This window comes from Danio rerio, chromosome 16, assembly GCF_049306965.1.
Source record: "Danio rerio strain Tuebingen ecotype United States chromosome 16, GRCz12tu, whole genome shotgun sequence".
NCBI lineage: Eukaryota > Metazoa > Chordata > Actinopteri > Cypriniformes > Danionidae > Danio > Danio rerio.
Genome location: NC_133191.1, coordinates 40,999,389 through 41,016,456, shown reverse-complemented (window position 1 = coordinate 41,016,456; position 17,068 = coordinate 40,999,389). Strand labels below are relative to the sequence as shown.

Genomic DNA, 17,068 nt, shown 5'->3' with positions numbered 1-17,068 from the left:
ATCCTACTATAATATCTACTGAACTAGCACCAGGGCTCTTTCAGTGTCTGACCAGCAAATGTTGAGCTTTAGCCAAAGAACAATGGTTAGAATGAAAAAGTCTTCATTTCACAACAGTTTTTAACAACACTCAGAAAAGTTTTGTGGAAAACTAATGGAAACACACTTACGCCCTATTCACACGGGGCGTCAGCGTCAACGCTTCCCATTCACTTTGAATAGGTGACGTCAGGCGTTGCCGAACTGCATTGTGGACCCGTCGGCGCCGCTTCAGAAGCGTTCCTCGCTGCAGAAGTTGGGACCAGCTCAACTTTTCAAGCGCCAACGGAAGCGTCAGCCAATCAGATCGCTGTATGCAAATACACCAGCTCAGACAGTGGCCTATTGCTGACTGAATTTCATTGGCTGACGCTTCTATGACTATCGTTTCAGCTCCAACTTCAGACACGCCCTCTGTCAAGCGTTGACGCTGAAGCCCCGTGTGAATAGGGCGTTATGCTTCAGTTTGTGCTAGTGTTACATCTACACAGCACAGTACACTCAAATATAAGCTAATAAGTAAAGTGAGCCAGCTAGTGTTCACTGAGTTAAAGAGACCCCTGGTGAAAATAAGTACATTGCAAGTATACTAACCAAAAGTTAACTTAATTTAAATATATTAAAAGTATTATTACCATACTTTTATATATGAAGAGTTCAGATGCAAAAACCTCTAAGCGCCATCTGAAATGTTCTTCTAAAACGACCATTTTTGTCAGCCTCCTATGTTTATGTTCAGTTATTTCACTTAAAAGGCAATGTAAAAAATTATTCGTCACTATAAAAGTCAACTTACTGAGCCTACACACAGGAGTCGGAGAAAAATGTATTTATTTAGCATTTGATGTTAATATATTTAAGTATTATTTTAACTATGCATTGAACAATGAACTTATGTAAGAATGTGTCAAAGCACACTTTTAAAGCACAGTGTTAAATAAACAGTGTAAGTTTTAATTCATGCAATTCAGTTCATTACTGCCTTTAAAAAGTAATAAATGCATTAAAAGCCCATTTAAAGCATTTGTTACTGTATAAGAGATGTTGTTGATGCTGACAATAAATATCTATATTTAATATAAATATATATATATACTCAATTCTTCTTTATTTCTCTAGCGCTTTTACAATTTAAATTGTGTCAAAGCAGCTTCACATAGAAGATTATAGTGTTTGAAACAGTGTCAGTTCAATTTTCAGAGTTTAAGTTCAGTTCAGTGTGGTTTAATAATCATTACTGAGAGTCCAAACACTGAAGAGCAAATCCATCGATGCGCAGCTCTACAGATCCTGAACCATGCAAGCCAGTGGCGACAGCGGCAGGGAAAACCCTTCACCAATTGGGGAAAGGTCAGAATAAAAAAAACCTTAAGAGAAACGTGGCTCAGTTGGGCACAACCATTTCTCCACTGGCCAAACGTCTTGTGCAGAGCTGCAGTCAAGGCTCTGGAGAAGCTGGACCTCAGCGAAGACTCGTCTGTCCCTGGAGCGTCGCAGAAATCAGTCTCATGCTCTCCACTTCTCCATGATCACCACAGCAGTTGCTCAGGAAACGGCCTGGTCCAGGATTATGGAAACCTTGGGATCATCTTGTCGCTGGTCTTGGATCGAATCAGTGGCGCTTCATGGTCTAAGGGTCTCGGGATGAGTATACCCAGGTGGAAATAGAGAATAAAGAGAATAATTAGCGTAGCTGCTGTTCATAGTGTTTATAAACGCGATGCAGAAACCTGTGTGGAAACCTACTAAGTGATGCATTGAGTGTATGCTTTGCTAAACAGATAGGTATTTAATCTAGTTTTGAACTGAGAGAGTGTGTCTGAGCCTCAGACATTATCAGGAAGGCTATTCCAGAGTTTAGGAGCCATAAAGGAGAAGGCTCGACCTCCTTTACTCGACTTTGCTATTCTAGGTACTACCAGAAGCCCTGACTTTTGAGATCTTAAAGAGCGAGTTGGATTGTAGCGAGACAGAAGGTTGTTTAGATAAAAAGGAGCTAGATTATTTAGAGCTTTATAGGTGAGAAGTAATAGTTTAAATTCAATATGAAACTTAACAGGTAGCCAGGGTAAGGAGGATAACCTTGAGGTGATAGGGGATCATATATTCTAGACCTGGTAAGAACTCTAGCTGCTGCATTTTGTACTAGCTGAAGTTTATTAATAGAGGATGCTGGGCAGCCAGCAAACAGAGCATTACAGTAATCCAGCCTAAAATTATATATATATTTATATGGTTAATTTAGTTTTTTTAATCTGGAAATTAAACTTTGCAACATAAAGGGCGTATATTTATGCCCATCTGACATATTTTTGACTCAAACTATAACAGGAGCAAATAATTTAATTGGTTTTAAATCCAATAAAACATCACAAACTGGAACAAAAATAATTCATTCATAAAAACAAAGACTGCTATTGAAAAAAAAACTGCTTAAACCAGCCTAGGCTGGTTGGCTAGTTTTAGCTAGTCAACAAGGCTGGTTTTAGAGGGGTTTTGGTTGTGTTGGGGTACTCGAGTCCAGTTTTGATTGGACTCGGACATAACCTGGCCAATCAGAGTCGTCAGAAAAGAATCGCCGTTTCAGAAAAGAAGCCGATGGGCAGATTTTGATTAAAGATCCACAAAACAAACTTTTCAGTGGATTCATTTGCACAGATTAACTTGTTTATTTTAGGACTAGCCATATGCTAGCAACATAAACATTGAACATTTTGATTTAATGCAGACTTTAAACGAAATATTCACCCAGATATGATACTTCTGTCGTCATTTACTCAATCTTCACTTGCTTCAAAACATGTTAGAGTTTCTTTTTTCTGTTAAACACATTAAGGCTAAACATTGCTAGACAGACTGCTAGACAATGACTTCCATAGTATTTTTTCCTGCCGATTTCTAGCATTATTCAGAATACATATTTTTGTTTAACAGAGGTAATAAATGTATAAATGTTCAATAAATAAATGGTGACAAAAGTTTTCTCTTGCTAGGAACTATCCCTTTAAGTGTCGTGCGCGCGGGACTTTTATTGTGAAGGCGCAGCGCTGCTGTGTTTCCGTGTTTAGTCAGCGTCGATCATCTGACGGCTTTAGTTCCTTTAAACGGAGTTTTGGAGTATTTTTTGGGAGTATTTAATCTGTTGAAGGGAGAGTTTAGGGTCCAGACATAAAGTCAACAGTGTTCTGCTGTTTAAAGCGTACAATTCTTCACATTATGGGGCAGTTTCTTGTGTTTTGGTCGACCTTCCTGCTGATGTGCGTCGCGTTCAGTTTTTCTGAATCAGAATCAACAACAACACAACAACCTACAACTGCTCCACCTGTGCGCAAACGTACGTTTTTATCTGCATCTGCTTCCTTTATTTTCATCCCATATTTCTATTTCATTGAGGTAAAGTTGGTGTTATAGCCGCAAATTCGTTCATTGCCAACTTGTGACTCGCTCCCTATGTTGTTTACCATGATACGTTACTTTGAATATTCGATCAAAATCACATACAAGTATGACTTGAAAACAACATTAGCTCTGTTTATTTGACTGTGAACAATGTTGTACTTTGATAGTCATTGACTGATAATATGATTTCTCTATTTAGAATTAGCAAAGAATACTTTTCTGAAATTAAATTAAGGAGAAAATCTGAATGTGTTAATATAAAACTAACAATCTGCAATCTAAAAGTGCTCGTAATGCACATACATATTAATAAATAGAGTATTATACATGTTTCTATTATTGTTCTTATTGTATGTGTATTTCTGTTATAACTTACATAATGTAAATATGTTCTTAATGTTAATGTTCTAATTTAACTTTTACATATTAAAATATATCTAACTTTCAAAGTCAAATTTGAGGGGCAGTAGTGTTTAGTCTTCAATATAAAATGCAAAAACTGTGTGTCTGTCTGTGTGTGTTTAAGTAATGTCACAGAAATATAAGCTCCATATTTTGGGAATTTTGGAAATTAAATTGTTTTGAAGGCCCTTGTTTTGTATTTTTAATTATATATTTCATTCTATCGTATATTTCTTCATCATATTTTCATTTTAAACTCATATAATCATATACAGTACGCCCTATTTGAAAATTAATATTTTTCAGGGAGTAAAGGTCATATTTTGATTGATATAAAGTTGGTTTTATATTCACACATTCAGACTTTCTGCTTAATATAATTTCAGAAAAGTATTATTTACATGTCCTTAATAGTAAAATCATATTAGCAGCCAATGACTATCAAAATAAAGCATTATTTACAGTGAATTAAATAGTGCTAATGTTGTTTAAAGTCATGCTTGCATGCGATTTCATATCCAGTATTTAAAATATAGCGCAGTAAACAATATCTAGACTGTCTCACAAATTGTCACTGAATGAATGTGCCAATAAAAGACTATTTCACCTCAATTTCTTACTGTATGTTTGTATTTCTTTAATATATTTTTTAGTTTTTTAAATATATCTAACTTTTAAAGTTGTCATATATTTGAATGCCAGTATTGTTAGTCTTCACTATAAAAACACTAAAATGATGTGTGTGTTGAAATAATATCACAGAAATATAAGTTGCATATTTTGGGAACTTTGAAAATTTGTTTTTTTGAAGGCCAATTTTTACTATTTGGGGTAAAGTTGGTTTTTATATTTGCACATTCAGACATTTATCCTTCTTAATAAGATTACAGAAAAGTAATGTTTGCAAATTGTAAGTAGTGAAATCATATTAGCAGCCAATGACTATTAAAATACAGTGCTAATGTTGCTTTCAAGTCATACATACATGTGATTTCAGATCCAATATTCAGTATAGCGCTGTCAACAATATTTGGACCGTCTCACAAGTTATCACTGAAAGAATGTGAGAATATAAAAGCAATGCCCTCAATATATACTTGGTTATTTTAATGAACACCCCAGTTTGAAAATGAATATTTTTATCCATTTCTCAGTGAATATAGGTCTTATAATTTTGTGCATTTGAACAAAACCGATTTATTATTTATTAAAATATTTTTGTAGTCATCAAACATCTTTAGAAATGTTTACATCTTTAGTTTTTTTGTCAGATTAGCTCTAGTTTTAGCTTCATTACTGCCTGATCTAATGTATGTGCACACAAATAATATTATAAAGCATTCATTTTCTTTTTGGCCCAGTCTCTTCATTAATCAGGGGTCGCCAGAGTGGAATGAATCACCAACTTATCCAGCATATGTTTTATGCAGCGCATACCGTTCACTGAATGCGTGTTTGTGTCTCTTTCTTAATGTTTTATGTATTGTGAGCATCAGGGTTATTAAAGTAAACTGAAACCATTTTGTTACTTGAAATAAATTAAACATTAACTGAAAAGTGTATATCAATATATAAACCTTTAACTTGCTTTATTGCCAAGGAATTTTTCCATTTGACAAGCTCTTAGTGAGTGCGCGTAACCGTCGTAAACTATTGATTTTCAAGACAGCCTCGCTGCAGTCAATCACCAGCATTTGATCCGGTCACGTTAAGGATGCCGCAGATTTTCTAGCTCACTGATGTTGACAAGATTATACCCTTGAGTATCGAAATTTGGTACCGAACGAAAAATAATTTTTCGATACTCGATAGTAGCAAGACGATTCGGTCGGTGCTTAAAAAGTATGAAATTCGATACCTGTTATGTAGGTGATATTGCCATTGTCCCCAGTGCCATTAGGTGGCACCCACATGTTACTGCTTATGTTTGTGTGCTCTTGTAAATAAAATAGTGAAGAAGTTAAGTACTCCCGTTGTAGCTGTGTTATTTAGCATAGTGCATTCAAGAGTGTATTTTAAATGTTATGATAGTGAGAACATAACATATTTGGCGACGAGGTGGATTAATTTATCCATGGACCTACCACAGTGAATCGTGAGTAGATAGGCGCACCTGAACTTTATTTTCTCTGCGTAGCAAAAGTGAGCTAGATTAGCTAGAATGGCTGCTACTACAGGCCATATGGAAGCTTTTGAGGAAAGCGTGGAACCATGGACCACCTATATTGAGCGATTTGAGCACTTTGTAGTAGCAAACAGCATTAATGCTGACAAAAAAGTGCCTGTGCTGCTCAGCGTGATCGGAGGGAAAACATACGGATTGCTCCGAAGTCTGATCGCGCCGGACAAGCAGGGAGAGAAAAGTTTTAAAGAGATCACAGACACGCTACAGCAGCATTTTTCTCCGAAGCCCCTGATCATCGCGGAGCGCTTTCGATTTCACAGGCGGAATCAGGAGGAGAGCGAGACGGTGACACAGTATGTTGCAGTGCTGAGAGGATTGTCTGAGCACTGTGAATTCGGGGGTCATCTGGATGATGCACTATGTGACAGATTCGTGTGTGGTTTGAAGAGTGAAGCCACGCAAAAGCGCTTGTTGACTGAAACTACACTGACGTTTCATAGAGCGGTAGAACTGGCGGTGTCCATGGAAACAGCGTCACGCGAAGCGCATCAACTCAGTGGATCACTGACGGTAAACGCACTGTCTTTTACAAAGATTAAGACTGTAAACAAATGTAAACGATGTGGAAAGAATAACCATAGTGATGAAGATTGTTGGTTTAAGGACAAAACTTGTAACACGTGTGGGAAAAAAAGGCCATATCAGTCACGTTTGTAGAAAGAGTAGCGATGATAGAAAAACAACCAAACTACAACTAAGCAAGAACGTCCTCTGCAGCGCCTGCAATGGTCAGGGTGGAAAAACGGGCGCTGTGCAGAAGTGCAGCACATGTCGGGGCCGTGGCATGAGGATCATGATCAGACAGCTGGCTCCTGGCATGGTCCAGCAGATGCAGTCCGTCTGCACCGACTGCAATGGAGAGGGTAAGGTGATTCACGAGAAAGACCGCTGTAAAGAGTGTGACGGTCGTAAAGTGTGTAAAGAGGTGAAGGTCTTGGAGGTGCACGTGGATAAAAGAATGAAACATGGACAGAAGATCACGTTCAGCGGAGAAGCAGACCAGTCGCCCAATACAGAGCCTGGAGACATTATATTGATGCTGATGCAGTATCTAGCGGTGATGATACAGACAATGATTTAGCTCTGTATAAACTGTCGCAGCCAGGAGAAAAGTCCAGTATCATGGTGAAACCAGAAGTTGAAGGACTGCCACTTGAAATGGAACTGGACACAGGCGCAGCAGTCTCTTTAATTTCAACAGAGACTTATAATAAAATATAAAATACTGAAACATCTGCCCTTATGCTCAACTGACATTGTTCTTCGAACATACACAGGACAAGCATTACGCCCTGAAGGTGTAATTGACGTTCATGTAAAAATGGGGAAACAGACAGCTGTTCTTCCATTGTATGTGGTGCAGGGAGATTATCCACCACTTTATGGCAGAGAATGGCTGCATCGGATTAAACTTAACTGGAAAGAAATAAGAACAGTCAAACTTAAGACACTAGATGGTGTTCTGCAAAAACATACCGCTGTTTTCTCCAAACAATTAGGGGAAATGAAGAAAATAAAAGCTAAAATATCACTGAAACCTGAACATAAACCAAAGTTTTGTCAGCCCAGAGTAGTCCCATATGCCCTGCGTCCAAAAGTTGAAAAGGAGTTGAACCGTCTCACTGAAATGGGAGTTTTGACACCGGTGCAGTATAGTGAATGGGCTACTCCAATAGTTCCAGTGGTGAAGAAAAATGGAGCAGTGCGCATCTGTGGGGATTTTAAAGTGACAATAAACCCTGTACTTCACACTGAACACTATCCGTTACCACGCATCGAGGACCTTTTTGCTTCATTAGCAGGAGGACAATGTTTCAGTAAACTAGACTTGTCCCATGCTTACCTCCAAATGAAGGTGGAGGAGGAGTCCTCAAAGTTCCTCACAATTTCCACACAGAAAGGGCTATTCCAATATTCTCGTCTTCCTTTTGGGATTGCCTCCGCGCCAGCAATATTCCAAAGAGCTATGGATCAAGTATTATTAGGCCTTCCTAATGTCCATTGCTATCTGGATGACATTCTTGTTACTGGGCGTACGGAAGCTGAACACTTGGAAAACTTGGATGGAGTTCTTGGACGCCTGGAGGAGTTTGGCTTGCATGTGGAAAAAGGAAAATGTGACTTTTTCAAGGACTCACTGGAATATTTGGGTCACATAATTGACGCTGAAGGTTTGCACAAGTCGCCTGAAAAAGTGAGCGCAATTGTCAATGCCCCACCCCCATCAAACGTCACACAGCTGAGGTCATTCCTTGGTTTGTTAAATTATTATGGGAGGTTCATACCCAATTTGGCGACTATAGCGAATCCTTTGAATTCTCTGCTGTGCAAGGGAAAGCGCTGGCTGTGGTCGGCTGAGTGCAATGCTGCATTCAAAATGGCAAAGGAACAATTAGTATCACAAAATGTCTTGACACACTACGACCCACAGAACCCAATTCGACTTGCGTGTGATGCATCACCATATGGCATTGGTGCTGTCATCTCACACATGTTACCCAGTGGTGAGGAAAAGCCTATAGCTTTTGCATCGCGCACGCTTAGCAAGGCAGAACAGAATTACGCGCAGATCGAGCGCGAGGCTCTGGCAATTGTGTTTGGAGTTCGGAAATTCCATTAGTATCTCTACGGACGAAAATTCACACTCTTCACAGATCACCGCCCCCTTACTACAATCTTAGGGCCACAAAATGGAATTCCATCAATGGCGGCGGCACGTATGCAAAGGTGGGCATTGCTTTTGTCTGCACACAACTACACTATTGAGTACAAAAGAGCCGAACATCACGGAAATGCTGATGGTCTTTCCCGTCTGCCATTGCACGTAGAACATAGAGAAAAGAACGATGCTGTAGAGCTGTTCTACCTCGGACAGATGGAAAAACTCCCTGTTAGTGCCACTGATATTAGAAGAGAGACTATGAGCGACTTTATTTTGGCTACAGTGGTCGAAATGGTTCTACAAGGAACTCAAGCTATCAGCCTGACAGATAATAATGAACTCTCACCTTTCATCTCCAAACGCAGTGAGCTGTCTGTTCAACATGGATGTTTGATGAGGGGTATGAGAGTTGTGGTTCCACACAAACTACAGAAAAGAGTGCTGGAAGAACTGCACACTGGACATCCAGGAATTGTCAGAATGAAAGCCATTGCTTGTAGCTATGTGTGGTGGCCGCGTCTGGATGCTGACATTGAGTTGCAAGTGAAAATGTGTCAGTCATGCCAACAAATACAGAAAATGCCATCACAAGCACCTTTCCATCCATGGGAATGGCCAAGTAAACCATGGGAGCGCATACATGTAGATTTTGCTGGGCCATGTGAGGGTCACATGTATCTAGTCGTGGTCGATGCGCATTCAAAGTGGCCTGAGGTGCAAGTCATGACATCAATGACAGCAGAGAAAACCATTGATGTTTTGAGGAACATGTTCAGTCATTATGGTCTGCCTGAAGTCATTGTGAGTGATAATGGACCACAATTTGTCTCTCAGGAGTTTGCGAGTTTCCTGAAAACCAATCACGTGAAGCATATTCGTTCCGCTCCTTATCACCCATCAACAAATGGGCAGGCTGAGAGGTTTGTTCAGTCACTAAAACAAGCACTGAAAGTTTCTAAGGGATCTTCTACTCTACAAAAAAGGCTGGAAACATTCCTGCTGACATACCGCAACACACCACACCCAACGACAAAAGAGTCCCCTTCCTAGTTGTTTATGGGACGCCAGTTGCGCACACGTCTTGATGCCCTAAAACCCAGTGTGACAGCAGCAGTGCGGCTCTCCCAAGTATCTCAAATTCTCCGCAGAGAAGGTCGTTTGAGACCAAGACAGTTTGGAGTAGGTGATGCTGTGCTTGCTCGTGATTACAGGGGAAGAGAGAAATGGACATCAGGAGTGGTGACGGCTCAAAGTGGTCCAGTATCCTATACTGTGGATGTGGGTACTTCTGAGGAATGGAGGCGTCAAGCTGATCAACTTTTGTCCATTCCAAAATAAACAGCTGAAAAGCTTTCAACAGACTTGCCTGATAACAAGAATGTGTCTGCCCCTGTACAGACCTCTGCAGATGCCACTTCTTCTGCATCACTAACAAGGGAACAAGATGTTAACAATGACATATCAGAAGAGTGTCAGACACAACATGACATTACACCAACACAGATTAGACGTTATCCAGCAAGAGTGATTAAACCACCCAACCGTCTGACATTATAAGAAAACAGAAGCTGCTGAATTAAGCTATAATTAGTTATGTTAGTGAGCCTGTTCTGATCTGGGGCAGAATAATCCCCGAACTGGCTCGAGGCAAGAGGCAGTCTACCCTCTACCTCTAGAGTAAAATAGATAAAGGTATTATAGTTGTGTTTTTGAAAAATGTTTTTGAGTTGTTTCTGTTTAAGAGGGGAGGAAATGTTATGTAGGTGATATTGCCATTGTCCCCAGTGCCATTAGGTGGCACCCACACGTTACTGCTTATGTTTGTGTGCTCTTGTAAATAAAATAGTGAAGAAGATAAGTACTCCCGTTGTAGCTGTGTTATTTAGCAACATAGTGCATTCAAGAGTGTATTTTAAATGTTATGATAGTGAGAACATAACAATACCCAGCCCTTATTGCAAGGTATTCACACACAAAGTAGGCCTACCTAAAACTTTGAATTAGAAAAAGCTTAATAATACATTGGACAGATCCTCAACGCACTGATTTCTCCTCTTTGTGCTGCTCAGTTTTGAAAGTGTCCGATTGAGTTTCTTCTTCTGAGGGGAATACTTTAAGTGCTGCCAATAGTTAGTAAAGCCTGGCTTATTGTGGTCAAAGTAGTTGATTATATTAATAAAAGTGAAACTGACAGGCGCAGTATGGATTGTCATTCACTGAACTTGTCATTAACTAAACATGATGTAGCCTAATATAGGCTATTCTGAAACTGTGAATATTTTGCTGTCATTTTAATTATATTAAGACTTTATTCAACAGACCAGTTTGTGTTTTGGCGCTAAAGCATATAAGTGGACCTTGTTTTAAACTTTCTCCGTCTCACTCAAAAAAGGAAACATAAGCTGGACCACAACATATATCAATGTCATAATGAATGCTCAAATAATGTAGCCTATAGTTTATAGCAAGCATCATGTTTAGTTAGATTGTGTGTTTGTCAAAAACAGTCAGCCTATAGGTCTGTTATTTTTACTAAAGAAGATTTATCATTTGAGTTTATCACCAGAGCTATAGAAACTGTATTATGCTTAGAAAAAAAAACAGCACAGTATCAGGTCTGTATTAATCAATGCTCAGAATTTTTGGTATCGAGATCGGATCGGTTCCAAAAAAAATGGTATCGGTGCATCCCTAAAAAAAAATAAAGGTACACAAACTGCCATGATGTTTCAAGGGGTTAAAAGAGAACATGGTTGTATTTTTGAGTGCAATATGTGCACTTTAGGTTTTGGTTTTAAGATACTAATGTGGAGCTTTACATACAACGGAAGGGCGCATGCGCACGCACCGACCAGCAGTGAGAGTTTGGCATGGGACTAGTGCTTGTGTTTTGTTTTTTAACACTTTGTTTTTAACAATTTAGACTTTATGTGTCCGCTCTTCTCTTTTTAATTGTTTATGGGATAGTATTTTAATATATTCGTGTGCAATCTATCTACAATGGAGATTTTATTTCTCACGTTGTTATGGGAACCGGTTTATCTTCTGCTTGCTGGTGAATATGCTCACGGAGTTGTTAATCATGGAAGGATACAGTATACCAGGAGCACGCTGTTGCAATTAAACCCTTTAAGGGTAGAGACAATTTCAGACATTTATTTACCAAATGTGGTACGGAAAGTGTCCGATGGAACGCGGGAAACAAAGCCGAAGGCCAAGATGAGGAAGCGAGGTAAGCGAGGGGGCGTTAGGCAACGCTTAAGAAAACAACAGGTGACTCGCACCCCGCTCCCCTCCGTGATCATGGGAAATGTTCGGTCCTTAAGGAATAAGTTGGATGAGCTTGCAGGTAACGTTCGGTTCCAAAAAGACTTTAAGGATTGTTGTGTTCTGGCCTTTACTGAGACGTGGTTAACAGAGAATGACCAGGATTTTGACCTATCCATCGATGGCTTCGGAACACCGTTTCGCTTGGATCAACAGACCGAGGTAACACGGAAATCTCAGGGCGGCGGTGTATGCCTTTATGTCAACAAAAGATACTGCATGGCTGTAACGGTAAGGGAACGCATCTGCACACCAGACGTTGAACTTTTATCCGTGTCGCTACGGCCTATCTATGTCCCTCGTGAATTCCCACAACTCTTCGTTACCATAGTGTATATTCATCCAAAAGCAAATGCGATGTCTGCCTGTGGCACTATTTTTAATGTAGTGCAGAGACTGCAGATGATATCACCTGACGCACCAAACTTTGTTTTGGGTGATTTTAATCATGTCTCTTTAAATAAGACACTTACAACTTTTTATCAATACGTGTCCTGTCCGACCAGGCGGGACAGGTGTTTGGACCTTTGTTATGGATCTGTAAAGGACGCATATAAATCACTGCCACTACCACCACTCGGCTCAGCCGATCATAATTGTGTTCATCTAATCCCCACATATAAAACTGTTTTAAAAAGGCAGAAAACACAGACAATGGATGTCATGGACTGGTCTGATGAATCCGCGCTCTGTTTGCAGGAGTGCTATGACTGTACAGATTGGGAGATGTTTAAACAGTCCTGTGGTGATAATTTTGATATGTTTGTCGATACTGTATGCTCCTATGTGGCTTTTTGCAGAGACATGATTATTCCATGTGGGCGGGTAAAAATTTACTCTAACAACAAACCGTGGGTTACAAAATCAGTCAAATCCTGCATACAGAAAAAGAAATTGTTTTTTAAACAAGGATCTAATTCTGATTTGTATTTGGCAAATAAAGAGCTTAAAAGAGAGATTCTCCTAGCTAAACAAAATTAGAAAACTGAACTAGAAAACAAGATGGCAACAAATAAGCTTGGTTCAGCCTGGGATAGTTTGAAAACTATAACAGGCCTCCATAATCTAAAGAGTAGTAACCAGATTAATTTAGTGGGCTATAGCACTGATTTTGAGTTAGCCAATGCTCTTAACCATTTTTATAATCGTTTAAATCATTTGGATTTTACTAGTGAAATTGAGGAATTAAATAGTAAACTTACAGGTGGACAGCAATTTAATATAAAACAAACAGCTGTGCATAAGGCTTTCCTCTCAGTAAGAGTGAACAAGAGCTGTGGACCAGACAATATTTGTGGTCGCACACTTAAAATCTGTGCAAGAGAATTGAGTCCAATTTTTGAATACATTTTTAATAGATCTTTACTAGAACAGCAGGTACCTAAGGTTTGGAAGGATGCTGTGGTAGTCCCTGTACCCAAATCCAAATCACCCCAAACTTTTAATGAATTCAGACCTATAGCTTTAACATCAATTGTGATGAAAATTTTTGAGAAGTTTGTGAGGTCTGAAATGCTGAGAAGAACAGAGTACGCACTTGATCCAATGCAGTTTGCTTATAGGCCTCATCGGGGAGTAGAGGACGCCACAGTTACTTTGTTTAACCTACTTTTTAAACATTTAGAAAAAAATGGTTCCCATGCCAGACTTCTGTTTGTCGACTTTTCTTCTGCTTTTAACACAATTCAACCTCACATTTTAACTAGATTCTTAAAGTTTGAGAACAAACTTTGAGGCTGGCTTGTGAAAGCCTGACGGTAATAGTTTATTTAGTTTAAACAGTTTTAAAAAGTATGAAAAGATAGATAGATAGATAGATAGATAGATAGATAGATAGATAGATAGATAGATAGATAGATAGATAGATAGATAGATAGATAGATAGATTAGCATGTTATTAGCATGATTTTAACGTGAAATAGCATGTTGTCAGCATGATTCTAGCATGAATTAGCATGTTACTAGCATGATTTTAGCATGAATTAGCATGTTGTTAGCATGATTTTAGCATGAATTAGCATGTTAGCATGATTCTAGCGAGAATTAGCATGTTGTTAGCATGATTCTAACATGAATTAGCATGTTACTAGCATGATTCTAGCATGAATTAGCATGTTGTTAGCATGATTCTAACATGAGTTAGCATGTTACTAGCATGATTCTAGCATGAATTAGCATGTTGTTCCCATGATTCTAGCATGAATTAGCATGTGACTAGCATGATTCTAGCATGAATTAGCATGTTGTTAGCATAATTCTAGTATGAATTAGCATGTGACTGGCATGATTCTATCATGGATTAGCATGTGACTAGCATGATTCTAGCATGAATTAGCATGTAACTAGCATGATTCTAGCATGAATTAGCATGTGACTAGCATGATTCCAGCATGAATTAGCGTGTTGTTAGCATGATTTATAGATAGATAGAGGTAGATAGATAGATAGATAGATAGATAGATAGATAGATAGATAGATAGATAGATAGATAGATAGATAGATAGATTGATAGATAGATAGAGGTAGGTAGATAGATAGATAGATAGATAGATAGATAGATAGATAGATAGATAGATAGATAGATAGATAGATAGATAGATAGATAGATAGATAGATAGATAGAAAGAGGTAGATAGATAGATAGATAGATAGATAGATAGATAGATAGATAGATAGATAGATAGATAGATAGATAGAGGTAGGTAGGTAGATAGATAGAGGTACGTAGATAGATAGATAGATAGATAGATAGATAGATAGATAGATAGATAGATAGATAGATAGATAGATAGATAGATAGATAGATAGATAGATAGATAGAGGTAGGTAGATAGATAGAGGTACGTAGATAGATAGATAGATAGATAGATAGATAGATAGATAGATAGATAGATAGATAGATAGATAGATAGATAGATAGATAGATAGATATAGACAGATGGTGTGCGAGCCTGATTCAAACAAGCCAACCCCCGCCTCTCTAAGATGTTCTGATGCTGAGATATAGCTGCTATTATATCGTTGCTAGGTTAGTCTGTTTTGTTGCTATGGAGTTGATTGACAGCTTAGACTGATGATGTATCAAAGCTTCTTGCCAGTATGAACAGTTAAAAACAACCCCCATGTCTCTATCACACTGCAGCATGACAATATCAGTCTGAACCTCTTTAATGGCAGTCTATGGGACAGTTGCTAGGGTGCAGTATCTGGTTGTTAGGGTGTGGCTAGAAAGTTAAAAGGACATCAGTGATTGGCTGCTGGCTAGACTGAGTTAAATGAGCTCAATCATTAGTCTGTAGGACAGTCTGATGCAGAGTTATGAGCTCACAAAGTTTGATCCCATGCAAAGTCAATGAGAGTATTTTGCAATGGAAGTCTATGGGACGGTTTCTAGGGTCCAAAAGTGGTTGCTAGGGCGTGGCCAGAAAGTTTAAAGGTGGTCAGTCATTGGCAGTTTGATAGTCTGAGTTAAATGAGCCCAGTTAGAAGTCTGTGTGACATTCTGATGCGGAGTTATGAGGTCACAAAGTTTGATCCAATGTTACGTCTATGGGATTTTTCCGACGGTCCCGGGACGTTTTTCGGAAAACCGAAAGTCGGATCAGTCGGAAAGGATATAGCAACTCGAGTCAGAATAGTTCGGAGGTCTGACCCGAGTTTGATGGTCATAGCTTGAAAGGCCTAGGACGAGATAGAGTTTAATTTTTAGTCTCAGAAGAAGAATAATAAAATTAATAATAAGTTTAATAGGATAACAGTAGTCTGGCTTGCTACACAAGCCAGCCTAATTAAGAGATTGCTGGAACAGTTTGACCTCAGTAATAACTTGGTGGGCTGGATCCTTAATTTTTTAACTAATCGAACACAAAGTGTTAGAGTGAATGGATGTCTATCTGATAAAGTTTGCTCTTCAACCGGGTCCCCACAAGGATGTGTTCTTTCACCTTTGTTATACATCCTTTACACCAGGGTTTTTCAAAGTCTAAGACAGTGGGCCTCCCTTTTGACACAACTTATCCATTGGCGCCCCCCTCCTCCCAAACACGCGCGCGCGCACACACACACACACACACACACATATACATATATATATATATATATATATATATATATATATATATATATATATATATATATATATATATAAAGACACAGACAGATGCCAGACTGTTAACTCACTTTTATCATCATTTGCATGAAAGTGCAATTATTTACAGAGTAATAAGTATTTTAATATAACGTTTTTAAAACTAGGATGATGGTTCAATATGAATAGAACAGATCCAAGAACTGTCCATCCCAGTCAAAACAGTCGAAGTTTAGTGGGTCTCATGCTGTCATTAGCCAAAATATTTTGACAAACCACACATAAAGGTCGTGGTTGATCAGCTGGTCCTGTCCACGTAAATCATAAACTCAAATACTGATCATCATATCGTTGTCTTTTGGGTTTAAGCCCTGAACTTGAAGGCTTTTGTGGCGAGGGGGCGTGGCCGAGCGCCGTGGAAACGGAGTGAGGCCACCGCGTAAGCACCTGCCTCAGATCCCACGGAAGGAGCTCTGGATCATAAAAGGAGGAACAAGGGCAGAGGAAGCCGAGAGAGGATCGGACCCGGACATATTTTACTTTTGCTTTCAGTTTGACGGCAGTCTCCGTGAGGATCTGCCGTCCGCTTGTTTTGGTTAAGACTGAGCTGCCGTCACTGTCATTAATAAATCACTTTAAAACTGCTTCGGTTCTCCGCCTCCTTCCCGGCGGCCAAAGGGCCGTGAACTTCATTACAGCTTTGAATCGGGGTGGGTCTCATAAACCGACCCATTGTATTAGCAGGCATATAATAAACGTTTAAATATAATAAAAAAATACATACAACAATTAAACTTTATTATTATATTTTTATTATATTATATTTTTTTCCGCGCCTCCCCTGACATGCTCTGGCGCCCCCCAGGGGAGGCGCGCCTCACACTTTGAAAACCCCTGCTTTACACAAACATGTGTCAGAGCAGGTGGGAAAATAGAACGATTATCAAGTATGCAGATGACACTGTCA

At 39.1% G+C, this 17,068-nt stretch overlaps 1 pseudogene; it reads left to right on the top strand.

Annotated features, from left to right (window-relative positions):
* The first annotated feature begins 3,093 nt into the window (after positions 1-3,093).
* LOC141378291 (dnaJ homolog subfamily A member 2 pseudogene) lies at positions 3,094-7,521 on the top strand (annotated as a pseudogene).
* The last annotated feature ends 9,547 nt before the right edge of the window (positions 7,522-17,068 follow it).